Source organism: Scyliorhinus canicula, chromosome 2 (assembly GCF_902713615.1).
Source record: "Scyliorhinus canicula chromosome 2, sScyCan1.1, whole genome shotgun sequence".
Classification (NCBI taxonomy): Eukaryota; Metazoa; Chordata; class Chondrichthyes; order Carcharhiniformes; family Scyliorhinidae; genus Scyliorhinus; species Scyliorhinus canicula.
The window spans coordinates 108060674-108076766 of NC_052147.1; the positions used below are offsets into that span (position 1 = coordinate 108060674).

A 16093-nucleotide genomic window follows, 5' to 3' on the forward strand; every position below is an offset into this window, starting at 1 on the left:
AGTGGATTGACCATGCTGAACTGCCCATTAGTGTTCAAAGTTTAGATGGGGTTACAGGGTTACGAGGATAGGGTGGGGCTGTGGGCCCAGGTAGGGTATCCTTTCGGAGGATTGGTGCAGACTTGATGGGAAAATTGCCTCCTTCTGCCCTGTGGATTCTACAAATATTTCACTATATGTCAGGGAGCCATATACCAAGGTATTTATTCCGGATTTCCTTTACCCCAGTATTTGTGACTGCCCCTTCTGCTGTCTAAATTCTGAGCTCTGTAATTCACTACCGAATATTTTTCTGTCACTCTCTTGCGAAGTTTAAGATGCCATTTGAAATGCATCTCCTTGACCAAAACTTTTGACCATATACCGAATATCTCAGAATCATGGAATTGTTACATACAGGAAGCCTTTTGGCTCTCCGTATGAGCATTCCCCCGGCCTCCCCCTGTACCTCTGCATATTCATCCTTTTTGGATAATAATCCCACTTGAATGCCAAGTTTGAACCAGCCTCCACCACACTCTCAGGCAGTGCATTCCACATCGTAATGTGGTATTGTGCGAAGCAAATAATGGCATGATGGGAAAACTAGTCAAGTTTCTTGGTACAATTAAATTTAAACTGACTTTGCGTAACCTAAGGCACAAATACAAGCAGCCAAGGTCAACTTGACCCGAGAACTGGCTGACTCTAAACTCGGATAAAGCTCATTCGTCATAAGACCAGAGCAGTCTAAATACACACGATAAGCTGTCCAAGGATACCCTACCTGGGCCCACTGCCCCACCCTATCCTCGTCACCCCATCTAAGTCCAAAGATGTGCGGGTTAGGTGGATTGGCCATGCTAAATTGCCCGTAGTGTCCTAATAAAAGTAAGGTTAAGGGGGAGGTTGTTGGGTTACGGGTATAGGGTGGATACGTGGGTTTGAGTAGGGTGATCATGGCTCGGCACAGCATTGAGGGCCGAAGGGCCTGTTCTGTGCTGTACTGTTCTATGTTCTATAAGCTAAAAACCTGTCTCTTTCGGTACTTAAACAGGTTTGCTCCATTTCTTAAATATGCACCAAAAGACAAGATAATGATATGAGACCCCGAGTCCTCTAAAGGTCAGCAAGGTGACGCCATTTTAATGATTACTACTTATGTTTTACTTTTGATCAAATTCCTGACCTGGCTGTATTCATGTTATCTTGATCCTATAATGTATAAAAATTGTCTTATTCTTTTGTGATACTGCAGACTTGGAAGGGAACCAGTAGTTTGTACTTGACTGCCTTCCGACTCCAAGTCTCAGCCATACTGCTAGCAGTTGCAGTTCGTAAATAAAGCTTAGTTTTGCTTACCTAACGAACCTTGTTTGAATCTTTCTATCACAGTCCAGAACCGGGGAAAATATTGTCTACGACAGTAACCCTGAGAATGTTCCCCCCTCATGTCGCCATGGCTTCTTTTGTCAATTATCTTAAATCTGTGCCCTCTTGTTCTTGATCCTTCCACCAATGGGAATGGCTTCCACCTATCTGATCTATTCAGACCCCTCATGATTATAAATACGTTTATCAAATCTTCTCTCAACCGTCTCTTCTCCAAGAAAAATTGTCCTAACTTCTCCAATCTATTTTCAATAAATTAAATTCCTCATTCCTGAGGCCATTCTCATGAATCTAAAGCCTTCATACCTTTCCTAATATGTGATGCCCAGAACTGGCTGGGCAGCATGGTGCACAGTGGGTAGCACTGTTGCTTCACAGCTCCAGGGTCCCAGGTTTGATGCCCGCTTGGGTCATTGTCTGTGCGGAGTCTGCACGTTCTCCCTGTGTTTGCGTAGGTTTCCTCCAGGTGCTCTGGCTTCCTCACACAAGTTCCGAAAGACGTGCTTGTTGGATAGTTTGGATATTCTGAATTTCCCTCGGTGTACCCGAACAGGCGCCGGAGTGTGGCGACTAGCGGATTTTCACAGTAACTTCACTGCAGTGTTAATGTAAGCCTACTTGCGACAATAAAGATTATAGAAACAAACGAAAAAAACTCCAGTTAAGGCTAGGTAAGTTTAACATTGTTTTTACTATCAACACACCTATGACACGGCCTAGATTTCTGTGTACTTTTATTAACTGCTTATTATTATCTCCTCATGTGTCTCTGTGTCAAATATTGTCTGGTGATGCCCCAACAGAACCAGGCCAATTAAGGTCTTTCCTTACCCATAATTAGTGCTCAATAAGGTATAGGAACTGTGAGTTCCGTGAAAGAGTCAGAATTATTGAATAACTCATTCAGAGAGGAAATGGTGTTTCTTTTCCCCCTTAGCATGAGAGTTGCAATTACTGGGCCTGGTGGAAGAGTTAGTAAAGGTGAGGAATGCAGCATTATCGATCAAGGATACAAATAATTCGAAACATCTCACGCCAGTAAACTAAAGGGTGTGCAAGTAAATTTAATGGATACTACCGTCAAAATATACATCCAGGTATATGATGGTGTGCAGACAGGCAGTGATTGACACACAGGATGACCAGTGAATACACAGAACACAGCAGCCAATCACCAGACAGGACATGACCACTATGGTCCACCAGAGGGCACTAGTTTTCCCGCTCTCTCGGGAACCAGCCTCTGAGACAGGCAGAGCTCGTGAGCAGCAACTAGAACAAACACCATGTGGTAGTAAGATAGTCTGGTCAGGTTAGCCTCAGGTGTCCAGTCAAGACAGCATTATGTCAACCTACAGTTAAAACATGTATTTTAGTTAAATGTTCAATAAAATCGAGTTGCATTTCTTCAAGTGTTGGAAGCCTGTCTCTCCCACCGCTGCAGACCCAGCTTACACAACACATCATGGTACCAGTGAGTTATGCTTGAGTTTGATGGACCTACCTTGAGATAATCTGCCTTTGTCCAGCGATCAGCCATCCGGTAACATGGACAGCGGCCGCCCTCCCCCGCAGCTCCGCATCGCTGGCAACCTTGGTTCTAACTGGAAGATTTTCAAGCAGACGTTCCAGCTATATCTTGAAGCCACCGATCTCGAGGCCGCATCGGATGCCAGGAAGATCACTTCCTTTCTACAGCCGGGGACCACGCTATCCACATCTTCAACTCCCTCACCTTTGCTGAAGGCGAGGACAAGACATTCCTGCTGAAATTCGACAGCCACTGTGACATCAAAGTCAATGAGAGCTTTGAACACTATGTGTTCCAGCAGAGGCTTCAGGGTAAGGATGAACCTTTTCAGTCCTTTTTAACTCATCTCCGCATCCTCGTGCAGTCATGCAACTATGGCTCCACTCCCGATTCCATGATCTGGGATCAGATCATTTTCGGGGTCCACTCTGATCCCCTTCGCCAGCAGCTCCTTAAAGTTAAGCAGTTCACCCTTCCCATCGCCATCGAGACCTGCGTCCTCCATGAACACACTAACAACTCGTACTCCCATATCAAGGCGGCAGAAACGGCACGGCAAAACCCCCACGATGCGGAACGGGTGCAGGCCATCAAACAAATGCAGGGCCTGAATCTGGATGAGGGCGGCCATTTCTCGCGCTTTTCCCGGGTTCCTGTGCATGTGCGCCACAACCAAGGGGGCGGCGAGTCCGACGACCGAACCGCGCAAGTGCGCACGTCGTTCGACCGCACTGCGCAGGCACGTTGGCGCACGGATTGTCCTGACGGCGGCGCCATGACGTGCTACAACTGTGGCTCCGCCCATTTAAAGCGGCACTGTCGTGCAAAATCTCAACGCTGTCTCCAGTGTGGCAAGCTTGGCCACTACGCAGCCCTTTGCAGATCTGCTCCACTGCCCAACGCACAGCGATCCCAGCCACAGCGCAGGAACGTTTGATCAGCACAGCAACCCATCACAGACTCCGACCCCGACATTCTTCCAGATCCCAACACTGAGGGCCTCACATCCCCATTCCGGGTGGGCATCATCACCAAGCATACGCTGCCTTTATCAACGATGGTGAAACAACTCCCAATAATGAGCATTGATCCGGACGATGAGTGGTGTGTCACCCTCACGGTCAACAAGGCTCGCCTACAAGCTGGACCTCATTTCAAAGTCTGACCTTGAAACCCTCCGCGTCAAGCCAAGCATTCTTCCATCGGCCTGCCAACTCCATGATTACAATGGCAATGCCATTGCTGCCAGTGGCTCATGCCAGCTTGTGGTGTCCCATCGTTGCATTTTGAAATTGTAGGAACCAACAGAGCTTCCCTGCTCGGTGCTTGGGCCTGCAAACTCCTGAACATTGTGCAGCGGGTTCACACCAGGTCGTCCGCAGAGGCAACGGCCTCGCCAGATGTTAACTTCCAAGCCCAACTCGATGACATCATAGCACAATACCATAGCGTGTTCGAAGGTATGGGCACACTCCCTTACCGATACAAAATCCTACTGAAGCCAAACGCCACCGCTGTGGTCCACACACCGCATTGGGTGCCGGTACCCCTTAAGGACCGCCTCAAGCAGCAGTTGCAGGACCTCCAGGACCAGGGCGTCATTTCTAAGGTCACGGAACCCACGGACTGGGTTAGCTCCATGGTTTGTGACAAAAAGCTATTAGGGGAACTTCGAATCTGTATCGACCTCAAAGATTTGAACTGTAACATCATGAGGGAACACGACCCAATACCTAAACGAGAAGAGCTAACCAGCGAGATGGCTCATGCCAAGTTCTTCACGAAGCTGGATGCCTCCAAGGGGTTTTGGCAAATACAGCTGGATGCATCCAGTCGAAAGCTGTGCACATTTAACGCCCTATTCGGTCGCTACTGTTACAACCGAATGCCCTTTGGCATCATCTCCGCCTCAGAGGTGTTCCACCGCATAATGGAAAAAAGGATGGAGGGCATCGAGGGTGTGCGAGTGTACGTCGATGATATCATTATCTGGTCCACAACTCCTGTGTGGAGTCTGCACGTCCTCCCCGTGTGTGCGTGGGTTTCCTCCGGGTGCTCCGGTTTCCTCCCACAATCCAAAAGATGTGCGGGTTAGGTGGATTGGCCATGCTAAATTGCCCGTAGTGTAAGGTTAATGGGGGGATTGTTGGGTTACGGGTATACGGGTTACGTGGGTTTAAGTAGGGTGATCATTGCTCGGCACAACATCGAGGGCCGAAGGGCCTGTTCTGTGCTGTACTGTTCTATGTCTATGTCCTCAGGAGCACATCGATCCACAGGATCCACGAGCATGGCCTCCGACTCAACAGAGCCAAATGCTCGTTCGGTCAAGCAGAAATAAAGTTCGTTGGCAACCATATTTTGCAGTTCGGTGTGAAGCCAGATGCAGACAAGGTGTCGGAGGTCAATGCCATGAAGGCCCCGGAGGATAAGAAGGCGGTACTCCGCTTCCTAGGGATGGTCAACTTCCTTGGGAAGTTTATCCCCAACCTTGCATCACACACCACAGCTCTCCGCAATCTCATTAAAAAAACTATGGACTTCCAGTGGCTACCCGCTCATGAACAAGAGTGGCGTGAGCTCAGGGCGAAACTCGCCAAGGCCCCGGTGCTGGTGTTTTTCGACCTCGCGAAGGAGACGAAAATATCCACCGACGCGAGCCAGGCTGGCATTGGGGCAGTGCTCCTCCAGCTGGACGACTTCTCCTCCTGGGCCCCAGTTGTATATGCCTCTAGAGCCATGACATCCACTGAGCAATGATACGCTCAGATTGAAAAAGACTGCCTGGGCCTCCTCACAGGGATCGACAAGTTCCATGATTATGAAATTAAAATCGCTTATTGTCACAAGTAGGCTTCAATGAAGTTACTTTGAAAAGCCCCTAGTCACCACATTCCGGCACCTGTTCGGGGAGGCTGATATGGGAATTGAACCGTGCTGCTGGCCTGCCTTGGTCTGCTTTTAAAAGCCAGCAATTTAGCCCTGTGTGTGGCCTCCCCAAATTCACGGTCAAGACGGACGACAGGTCATTGGTTCACATCATCCAAAAAGACCTCAATGACATGACGCCACGGCTACAACGTATCCTCCTCAAAGTCCAACGCTATGATTTCGACCTGGTGTACACCACGGGCATGGACCCTCATTGTGGCCGATGCACTCTCCAGATCTATCACCACACCGTGTGAGCAGACTGACTTTGTCTGTCAAATAGACGCGCAGGTGCAATTCTGTGCCTCCAACTTTCAGGCCACTGATGAAAGGGTTGTGCAAATTCGTCAGGAGACAGCCAGGGATCCTCTACTCCAGCGGGTCATGCGATATCTCACGGATGGTTGGCAAAAGGGGCAGTGCCCCCAGTTTTATAATGTAAAGGACAATCTAGTGGTGGTAGACGGCATACTAATGAAGCTGGACAGAATTGTGATCCCACAGAGCATGCAAGAGTTGGTCCTCTGCCAAATCCACGAGGGTCACCTGGGGGTCGAAAAGTGTCGCTGTCGAGCCCGAGAGGCAGTATATTGGCCAGGCATCAGCCAAGATATCACCAACACGGTCCTCAATTGCCCAACCTATCAAAGGTTCCAGCCGGCTCAGCCTAAAGAGACTCCACAGCCGCATGAAATGGTGACCTCACCATGGTCCAAAGTTGGTGTTGACCTCTTTCATATCAAAGGCAGAGACTATGTCCTCCTGGTGGACTACTTTTCCAACTACCCCGAGGTGGTCAAACTGACTGACCTCACCTCAACAACAGTAATCAAGGCATGCAAGGAGACTTTTGCCCGGCATGGCATCCCACTCACAGTTATGAGTGACAACGGCCCCTGCTTCTTCAGCCAGGAGTGGACAGATTTTGCCCGGCTGTACAATTTTCGGCACGTCATATCAAGTCCCCACTACCTCAGTCGAATGGGAAGGCTGAAAAAGGGGTCCACATTGTTAAAAGACTGTTGTGCAAAGCTGCTGACTCAGGTTCTGATTTCAACCTGGCGCTGTTAGCTTACAGGGCGACTCCTTTGTCCACTGGGCTGTCCCCAGTGTAGCTCCTAATGAACCGCACACTGCGAACGACGGTGCCGGCTATCCACATTCCAGACCTTGACAACTTCCCGGTCCTACAGAGGACGCAACAGTCTCGGGCCCAATGCAAGCGGCATACGATGCCCACGCCACAGATCAACCTGACCTGGTCCCTGCTGACTGAGTTCGTGTTCAGCTACCTGACAGTGGCTGGTCTGCCACAGTGTGGTGGTCAAGCAAGTGGCCCCGAGATCATTCCTCGTTCACATGTCTGATGGCTCCTTTCTTTGGCGTAATAAGCGGGCACTGCGTCGTTTTCCACGCCCGCCACCCAACCGTGATGTCTCATCTCGCACGCTGGTTCCTCAGGACGCGCCCTTCCACGAGGCCACCGATCTGCCAGTTATTCTACCAACCTCTACATTGGCGGCAGTTCCACCCGTTCAAGTGCAGGCGGCCCCTGACCCACCCTTGATGCGGTCAACCAGAATTCGTCGCCCACCACAGAGATTGAATTTATAGACTGAATGTTGCATTACTTTGTTATCTCATCGTTTACACATCTGTACATATTGGCTTTTGTCTCATGTGTTATCTGCCCTCTATCTACACTAGACACCTTCCCATGTAAATACGTTAGCATATTTTGGATATAGTCAGGTTCCTGTACACACACAATCACTATTTATTGACCTGAACATATTTTTTTAAAAAAAGGGGGTGAGATGTCATAATATACATACAGGTATATGATGGTGTGCAGACAGGCAGTGATTGACACACAGGATAACCAGTGAGCACACAGAACAGAGCAACCAATCACCAGACAGGACACGACCACTATAAAACCAGAGGGCACGAGTTTTCCCGCTCTCTCGGGATCCAGCCTCTGAGACGGTCAGAGCTCGTGAGCAGCAACTAGAACAAACACCATGTGGTGGTAAGATAGTCTGGTCAGGTTAGCCTCAGGTCTCCAGTCAAGTCAGCATAGTGTCAACCTACAGTTAAAGCATGTGTTATAGTTAAGTGTTCAATAAAATCGAGTTGCATTTCTTCAAGTGTTGGAAGCCTGTCTCTCTCACTGCTGCAATAAACACAGTCCTCGCAGACCCAGCTTACTCAACACATCAACTACTTGTCATACTACAGAAAGAAAAACTTTTATCTCGCTGATTATCTTTTATTCGCTAAATCCGCTTATGGGAAATTGTGTAATTAAAGCTGTGCATGATCTTCTGTGATGAACAGCACCTGTCCTTAACTCTAGAAGTACTGCTGGTGTCTGATTGTATGGCATTAAGAAAGAGATTCAGGACTGATGCGAGGTGAAATTGTCTCTGAGTCAAATGGATCATGAGTTCAGGATATTTCCAAACTGACGTCAACTCTGAATGTCTTAATGTTGTGAAATTCTTCACTTACATTAGACCCTCTGGTGAGGTTAAGGCATTCCAGATTGTTATCTAACAAGCAATAGGTGAGACCTTGGGCTCTGAAAGTGCCAATGTACTTTGGTATGTATAACTATGCACATTGAGAACCTTGCTGAAAAGGCAAAGATAAAAAGGCTTTAAAACACTCATAAAAGTTTCAAATTCAGCGAAATAAAGAACTTTTGTTCAGGTTTGGGAAAAATGGACACTTGAATTGTTCAATGCTTGGTTAATAAATTCTCTGTTTGTGAGATGGGGGGGGGTTCAGATAAACTCAAGTTTATAATCGAAGGTGAACGCTTTTTCTGAAGAAGACAAAGGCCTTGGTTTTTGGAGCTTGTGCAAGATTTTTATATTTGCACATTTGAGATGATGTACCACCCGTCATGGATGCTCAGACAGCTGCAGACATGGAATTAGGGACAGCATTGATAGAGGTTTCCAGAGTATCATGTCACTCCTGTTCTCGCAGAGACCTTCAGGAGTACCGAGGCCCCTAGAGTGTGGTCTTAATGTGAGAGGCACCATCACTCCTCCCCACCATCCATTCACAGTGTCCTTTATAGTGCCACACAGAAGGCTGGGCCAACCTATACCAAGAAGATTCAGTCTACAACCAGTCACTCAGGGGTTTCACGAGTCACCAAACTCAGCTACCTGAAGTGTCCTCATCAACTTTGACCTCCAAAGCTTTAGCCAGCAGGGAGATTTTGTCAGAGTTCTAAGGCAGGTAAATAATCACAGAATATAGATGCTAAGAGCTTGTGCAGGGTGATTCTAAATTATTTCTGTTAACCATTAGCTACAGGGATTGAGTTGGACAAATTTAATTTTTGTTTTGGATATCATATACATACTTATACAGAAATCAAGGCAAAATCCATAGGGTTTAACTGAATGAAGGTAATTAGACAGTGGTAATTAGGATGATGGTGATGAGGATTACAGGGAAATGTGCAAATTTGTTGCTGAAAATTCATGCATTGCAATGATATTAAAAAATATATTTTTATTGGTATTTTTCCAATTTTTACAGACTAGCGATTCAACATAGAGTATACCTGGTATTTACACATTGTGATATTTCTTATTTACAAATTTTACATGCATTCTCTCCGTCCGCCCTCCCCCATCCCTGCTCCCCCCTCCCGCCCACCCCCCGTTGGTAGTCTGGTTCTTTCCTGGCACCAACCTTTGCCCTGGGTGTCTTTTCCAGTTTCCTATTGTCTTTCTGGGTTCAGTGTGTGTGGGGGCGGGGGAGGGGGCTTCCTGCCCCCTGCCATTGTCCCTTTTCCCCCATTTCTCTCTCTGCGACTCCCCTGGGTTCCCTCCTACTTCCCTTCCCCCCTCTCTACCTGGTCGCATTTGGCTTTGAACAGGTCTTGGAACAGGTTGATGAATGGCCCCCACACTTTGTGGAAGCCCTGGTCTGACCCACGGATGGTGTACTTGATCTTCTCCAGGTGAAGAAATTCCGACATGTCTGCCAACCAGTTTGCAGCTGTGGGTGGTGCTGCTGATCACCAGCCAAGCAGGATTCTCTGGCTTGCGATTAAGAAAGCAAAAGCTAGGGTGTCGGCACTCTTCCCCTGGCTGGTCCAATACCCAGAAGGCTACGACTCTCGGGCATGGCTCCATCCTCACCCCGACACCCTTGGACATCACCTCAAAGAAGGCTGTCCAGAACCCGGCAAGTCTGGGGCAGGCCCAGAACATGTGGGCGTGATTGGCTGAGCCTCTTGATTTGCAATGATGACTATACACTGCAATGTACTTTTTCAACTGTAAAACAATTTGGGATGTTCTGAGGTTATAAAAGATGCTGAGTAAATACAAGGGCCAGGATTCTCCCCTACCCGGCGGGGCGGAGGGTCCCGGCGTGTAGGAGTGGCGTGAACCACTCCGGCGCGGGCCGCCCCAAAGGTGTGGAATTCTCCGCACATTTAGGGATCAACCACTCACATTGAGGGGCTAGGCCCCCGCCGGAGTGGTTTCCACTTTGCCGGCTGGCGTGAATGGCTTTGGGCTCCACGCCAGCCATGGCCGAAAGGACTTCGCCGGCCGGCGTAAGTCCGTGCATGCGCCGGAGTGTCAGCGGCTGCTGACGTCATACCGGCGCATGCGCAGGGGAGGGGGTCTCTTCCGCCTCCGCTATGGTGATGGCGTGGGGGCACCCCCCAGGGTGGTCCTACCCGGCGGGACCTCGGCATTCTGGCTGCGGGGGCCGTCCTGGTGGGGGGTGAGGGTGGATCTGACTCCAGTGGGCGCCTGCACGGTGGCCAGGGATCGGGGCCAACTGATCGCCGGGCAGGCTAATTGCTGTGTGAGGCGCTCCAGTGCCGTGCTGGCCCCCTGTGCGACACAGGATTGCTGCTCCTAGGGGCCAGATGATGCCTTCATAAAACGCTCCGGCGTTTACAACGGCGTCAAGACTTAGCCCCATTATCGGAGAATCCCACCCCTGATACCTTCACATACCATCCTTTGCTCTCAGTGTTTTCATCGTCCCAAGCAAAACTCACCAAGCCTTTTCAAATATAAACCAATTGATTTGGGGCCTCACGGTAGCATGGTGGTTAGCATCAATGCTTCACAGCTCCAGGGTCCCAGGTTCGATTCCCGGCTGGGTCACTGTCTGTGTGGAGTCTGCACGTCCTCCCCGTGTGTGCGTGGGTTTCCTCCGGGTGCTCCGGTTTCCTCCCACAGTCCAAAGATGTGCGGGTTAGGTGGATTGGCCATGCTAAATTGCCCGTAGTGTAAGGTTAATGGGGGGATTGTTGGGTTACGGGGTTACGTGGGTTTAAGTGGGGTGATCATGGCTCGGCACAACATTGAGGGCCGAAGGGCCTGTTCTGTGCTGTACTGTTCTATGTTCTATATTTGTATTCAGCTGATTGCAGTGGGGATACAGATTTTCCTGGGTGTCCTGATTTCTGAGTCAGTAAGGCCTTGAAAACACGTTGAAGCATTCAGAGCACCAGTATGTTTCTGTCATCGAACAAGCTTGGAGCCACCATTACCAACACAAGCCGTTATTTTCAGGAAGACCTGCTCAATCATGCAAAGTGCCAGGCTGAAAAACTTATAGCTGTCAGTTGGTACACTTTCATTTTGTGGATTGCAGGGGGTGGGGCTTCCATTTTGTTTTGTGAATGTGCAAGCGCAGCATAGTTTCAGCTACTTTCCTGAGATCCCAGACGTGAACCAAACGAAAAGATGAGACTATGTTACAATCACTTAGAAGCTGTCACACAAAGGTACCTCAGAATGAGAAATGCTAAGATGGAAGTTTATCACCGTCAGGAAAAAGCTTTTCTGAAACCATAATCCAGTTTTATTTGCGATAGTGCACCTGCAGGTCAGGCAATAATGTGTTGGCAGTGCAGAATTTCCTCTTATATGCATTCCCAGCATGCATCAGCAGTGCTGAAGTTGGAAAGCTTGGCTAATTTTTCGGAACTATTTCTATTGGCATGATCTCCTTCCAAAGCAGTGGCCTGTTTTCCACCCCCACCACTGCAATACTGTTGCGCAATGCAGTATCAACTGTTCACTGTTTGAATAGGGAATCTGTTTGTTATTGATGTTCACGGTGCTTGATTGGTTAAGCCTGGGTGTGGACTCAGAGAAAAGCAAACACATTTAGGACAAGCTGGAAGCCACAGCTGTAACATGGAGTAGACATTTATAATACTGTGAATGGAACCCGTTACATACAAAGAAACTAGTGTCATATCTACAAAGATATAAAATATACAACAGATGGGATTTTCCAGTCCTTCCCGCCTAGGGACCGGAAGTTCCATCCGAGGTCAACGGACCTTTTAATGGTCCTTCTAATTATCCGTCCCATCCGTGACAATTCCCATGGTGGGTGGAATTGTAAAATTTACACCAACGTGTATTTCCAACATTTTCCAATTTCTGGCATTTGCATTTCTTTCATTTTTATTTGCGATTCAGAATGTAACTGTCAAGGAAGGTGTGTGCTAAAGCTCAGGGTTTAACAACCTGTGCCTTAAGGATGTCCGAAGGAATATATCCAGACACATCCAGCTCCACAAACAAAGCACAACATAAATTACTGGATCTAATGTATTGGATTCAAATTATAATGCCTATGGACAAACAGATGTTGGAAATTTAAACCCAACTGTCCAGTAAAAATGCTAATTTGACAGGAAGGTGGAATTAAAATCTCCCTTAGATCAGTCTCAAGAACGGGTAAAATAGTGCATAACACTCTCCTTTTGCACAACCTTACACCACCTTTGACCAAAATTAAGTTTGTTGACAGACCTTTGCAGTTACATGGAGTCGCAAATGAAAGCATAAAATTATCACATTATTTGTTCGACAGTCAAAATTTCCTGATGTGCAATCAGGCAAACAGCCTCTAAAACTAGCTTATATATGACACGAACGTGGTACATTGTTCAGCTGAACTCTTTGGTCAGTAGTTGAATTTATTCTCTCATTTTTCATGGAGCTTACGTTTATATGGCAGTCTCCGTATAACAACCAGTTTGCTGCCAACTTCTAACGCTCTGTTGATTTTCACTATTGACAATTATGCGTCGGTGCCTGTCTATTTTTGGAATTTCTTACCTACCTTTAATTGTACTTATTGACTTGACCAGATGTATCCAGATGTATCCTTCCACAGGATTCTCCTCAGGATATTTTAGCTCCCAATTCCTTACCTTCTATAACTGGCCAAAGGTGGTGTCCAACTCAAGTGCTTTACTGTTCAAAGTAATAAAATACTGCAAGTCAGATGTCATTGAGAAGCTAATGAGTAACAAAATGTTTACACTCCCAAACCTTAGTTGAGATTGAAACAAATCAGACTTAACACCAGTCTTTTGCAACTTTCACCAATTCAATTCTTGCACAAATCTTTTCACATTCTATTGCTGAGTAATTATGTGTAAAGAGTGCTTGGCTTATTTCTTTGTAACTTTGTCCTTTACACAAAGTGCTTTCTCATTTGACAGCTGTTCTTAATGTATCAGCATGACTTATTTGGGCTCACTTGCTTTTGGGTCAGAACATTGAGGCAGGTGGGAAAATCTGCATCTTTCCCGCTGAGTGGCGGGGCAGATTTTTGCACCTGATTTTCCGCTACTTATCTCATTAATTATGTATCAGCAAGGAGCTCATCAAATCCCGGGGGGGGGGGGGGGGGGGGGGGGCAGTGATTCCTCTCTCCTGCAATTACACCATGGGGGTCAACGGTCCAGGCACCATATTTAAATGACAGTCCAACACATATTCACGCCCTTCAGGCCAGAAGTTTTTTAATCATAGAATTTACAGTGCAGAAGGAGGCCATTCGGCCCATCGAGTCTGCACCGGCTCTTGGAAAGAGCACCCTACCCAAGGTCAACACCTCCACCCTACCCCATAACCCCACCCAATACCAAGGGCAATTTTGGACACTAAGGGCAATTTAGCATGGCCAATCCACCTAACCTACACATCTTTGGACTGTGGGAGGAAACCTGAGTACCCGGAGGAAACTCACGCACACACGGGGAGGATGTGCAGACTCTGCACAGACAGTGACCCAGCGGGGAATCGAACCTGGGACCCTGGAGCTGTGAAGCAATTATGCTATCCACAATGCTACCGAAGCTTTTGTTGAGAGCTTCTTGAAAATGGCGCCTAAAAGAACAAAAAAAAACCTGCACCATGGTTCAGAGAGGCCTCCCTGATGATCTCCACCAACCCATGCAGAATTGGCAGGAGGTCCTCTTTCTGAGGGATGGGAGCTGGAGGGCCATTCATCCACATAACCAGTGCGGACTTGTTGGGCTGAAATGGCCTCCTTCTGCACTGTAAAGATTCTCTGATTCAGACTGCGGTGGCCTGGGAGGCGAGCGCCAAGGAGGTCAACCCTCATGCCACACAGAAAAGGTCCGCCCTGCGGTGCAGGAAGACAATGAACAATCTCATCCACTCCACCAGGGGAAGTAATCCTTTTCCTCACTCCAAACTCAGACACTCTCAGAGCATCAGGCATGCTGAGGGTTACAGTCCATAGGCATCTCACACACTGTCATAATAAACACATAAGTATATGATGGTGCATAGACACACACTGACTGACACACTGCAAGACCAATCAACACACACAACACAGCAGCCAATCACCAGATAGGGCACGGTCACTATAAAGCCAGAGGGCACTAGTTTTCCCGCTCATTCGGGATGCAGTCTCTGAGATAGACAGAACCCGCAGTCAGTAGCACAAACATCTACCATGTGCTAGCATTATAGGTTGGTCAGGTTAGCCATAGGTCTTCAGTTAACCTAACATAGTGTTGACCCATAGTTCAAGTATGTTTAACAGCTCATAGTTAAAGAAAATAGAGTTGTACTTCTACAAGTGCTGGTAGCCTGTCTATGTTACTGCTCTGGTAAACGCAGTCTTCACAGATCCAGAGTACCCAACACATCATGGTACCAGTACGTGATGTTAGAGTTTGATGGACCTACCCTCAAGTAATCTGCCTTCGACCAGCGATCAGCCATCCGGTAGTATGGACAGCGTCCGCCCTCCCCCGCCGCTCCGTATCACCGGCAACCTCGGTGCGAACTGGAAAATCTTTAAACAAAGATTTCCACTGTACCTCGAAGCTACAGACCTGGAAGCTTCTTCCGACGCCAGGAAGATTGCTCTCTTCCTTTCCATGGCCGGGGACCATGGCATCCATATCTTCAACTCCTTTACATTCACTGAAGGTGAGGACAAGTCCAAGTTCAAGACAGTCCTGCTCAAATTCGACAGTCATTGTGACATCGAAGTAAATGAAAGTTTTGAACGCTACGTCTTTCAACAGCGTCTGCAGGGTAAGGATGAACCTTTTCAATCTTTCCTCACCCACCTTCGCATCCTCGTGCAGTCCTGCAATTATGGCTCCACCTCCGATTCGATGATCCGTGACCAGATCGTTTTCGGTGTGCAATCGGACCCCCTACGCCAGCAGCTCCTCAAAGTTAAACAGTTAAACAGCTCACCCTTGCTATAGCCATCGAGACCTGCGTTCTGCATGAACACGCCACTAACCGATACTCGCACATTCAAGTGGCTGAAACGGCGCGGCAAGGCCCCCATGAGGAAGAGTGGGTGCAAGCCATTAAACAGCTTCCAGGGCCTGAGCCTGGATGAGGGCGGCCATTTTGCGTGCTTTTCATGGGCTCCTGCGCATGCGTGCACTGACTGAGGGGACGGCGAGGCCGAAGAGCGCACTGTGCAGGCGCATACTACGTATGACCACACCGCGCATGCGTGGTGGCGCACCGAACGTCTGACGTCACGAAGTGCAACAACTGTGGCTCCGCCCACTTAAAGCGGCAATGTCCTGCAAAATCCCAACGCTGTCTCCAGTGTGGCAAGCTTGGCCCCTATGCAGCCCTATGCAGGTCTGCTCAACCAACTACCTCTCGTCACTCCCACCAGCCACGAAGGGATGTCCGAACCATCCAGCCACTGGTCACCGGCTCCGACTCCAACATGATTCCGGACCTTGACACCGAGGATCCCAAAGCACCATTTTGGACGGGCATCATCACCAAACACAAGGTGCTTCAGAAAACAAAAGCCAAGTCTTCCCCAGTACTGAGCATTGATCCGGACGACGAGTGGTGTGCCACCCTCACGGTCAACCGATCTTGCATCTGATTCCGGCTGGGCACCGGCGCTTCAGCCAACCTCATTGCGCAGTCTGAC

The 16093-nt window shown here is 48.4% G+C and overlaps 1 protein-coding gene across 2 annotated transcripts in view; it reads right to left on the reverse strand.

Moving 5' to 3' along the window:
- The window catches only part of LOC119956958 (peroxisomal N(1)-acetyl-spermine/spermidine oxidase-like), a 66826-nt gene extending 53750 nt beyond the window's left edge, over window positions 1-13076 (reverse strand). Inside the window, exon 1 of one of the 2 annotated variants that reach the window (XM_038784544.1) lies at window positions 12971-13076. The gene's annotated coding sequence lies outside the window, so the exon portion shown is untranslated. The remainder of the gene's footprint in view (window positions 1-12970) is intronic. The other variant, XM_038784543.1, reaches the window with a different exon arrangement.
- Window positions 13077-16093: the final 3017 nt, after the last annotated feature.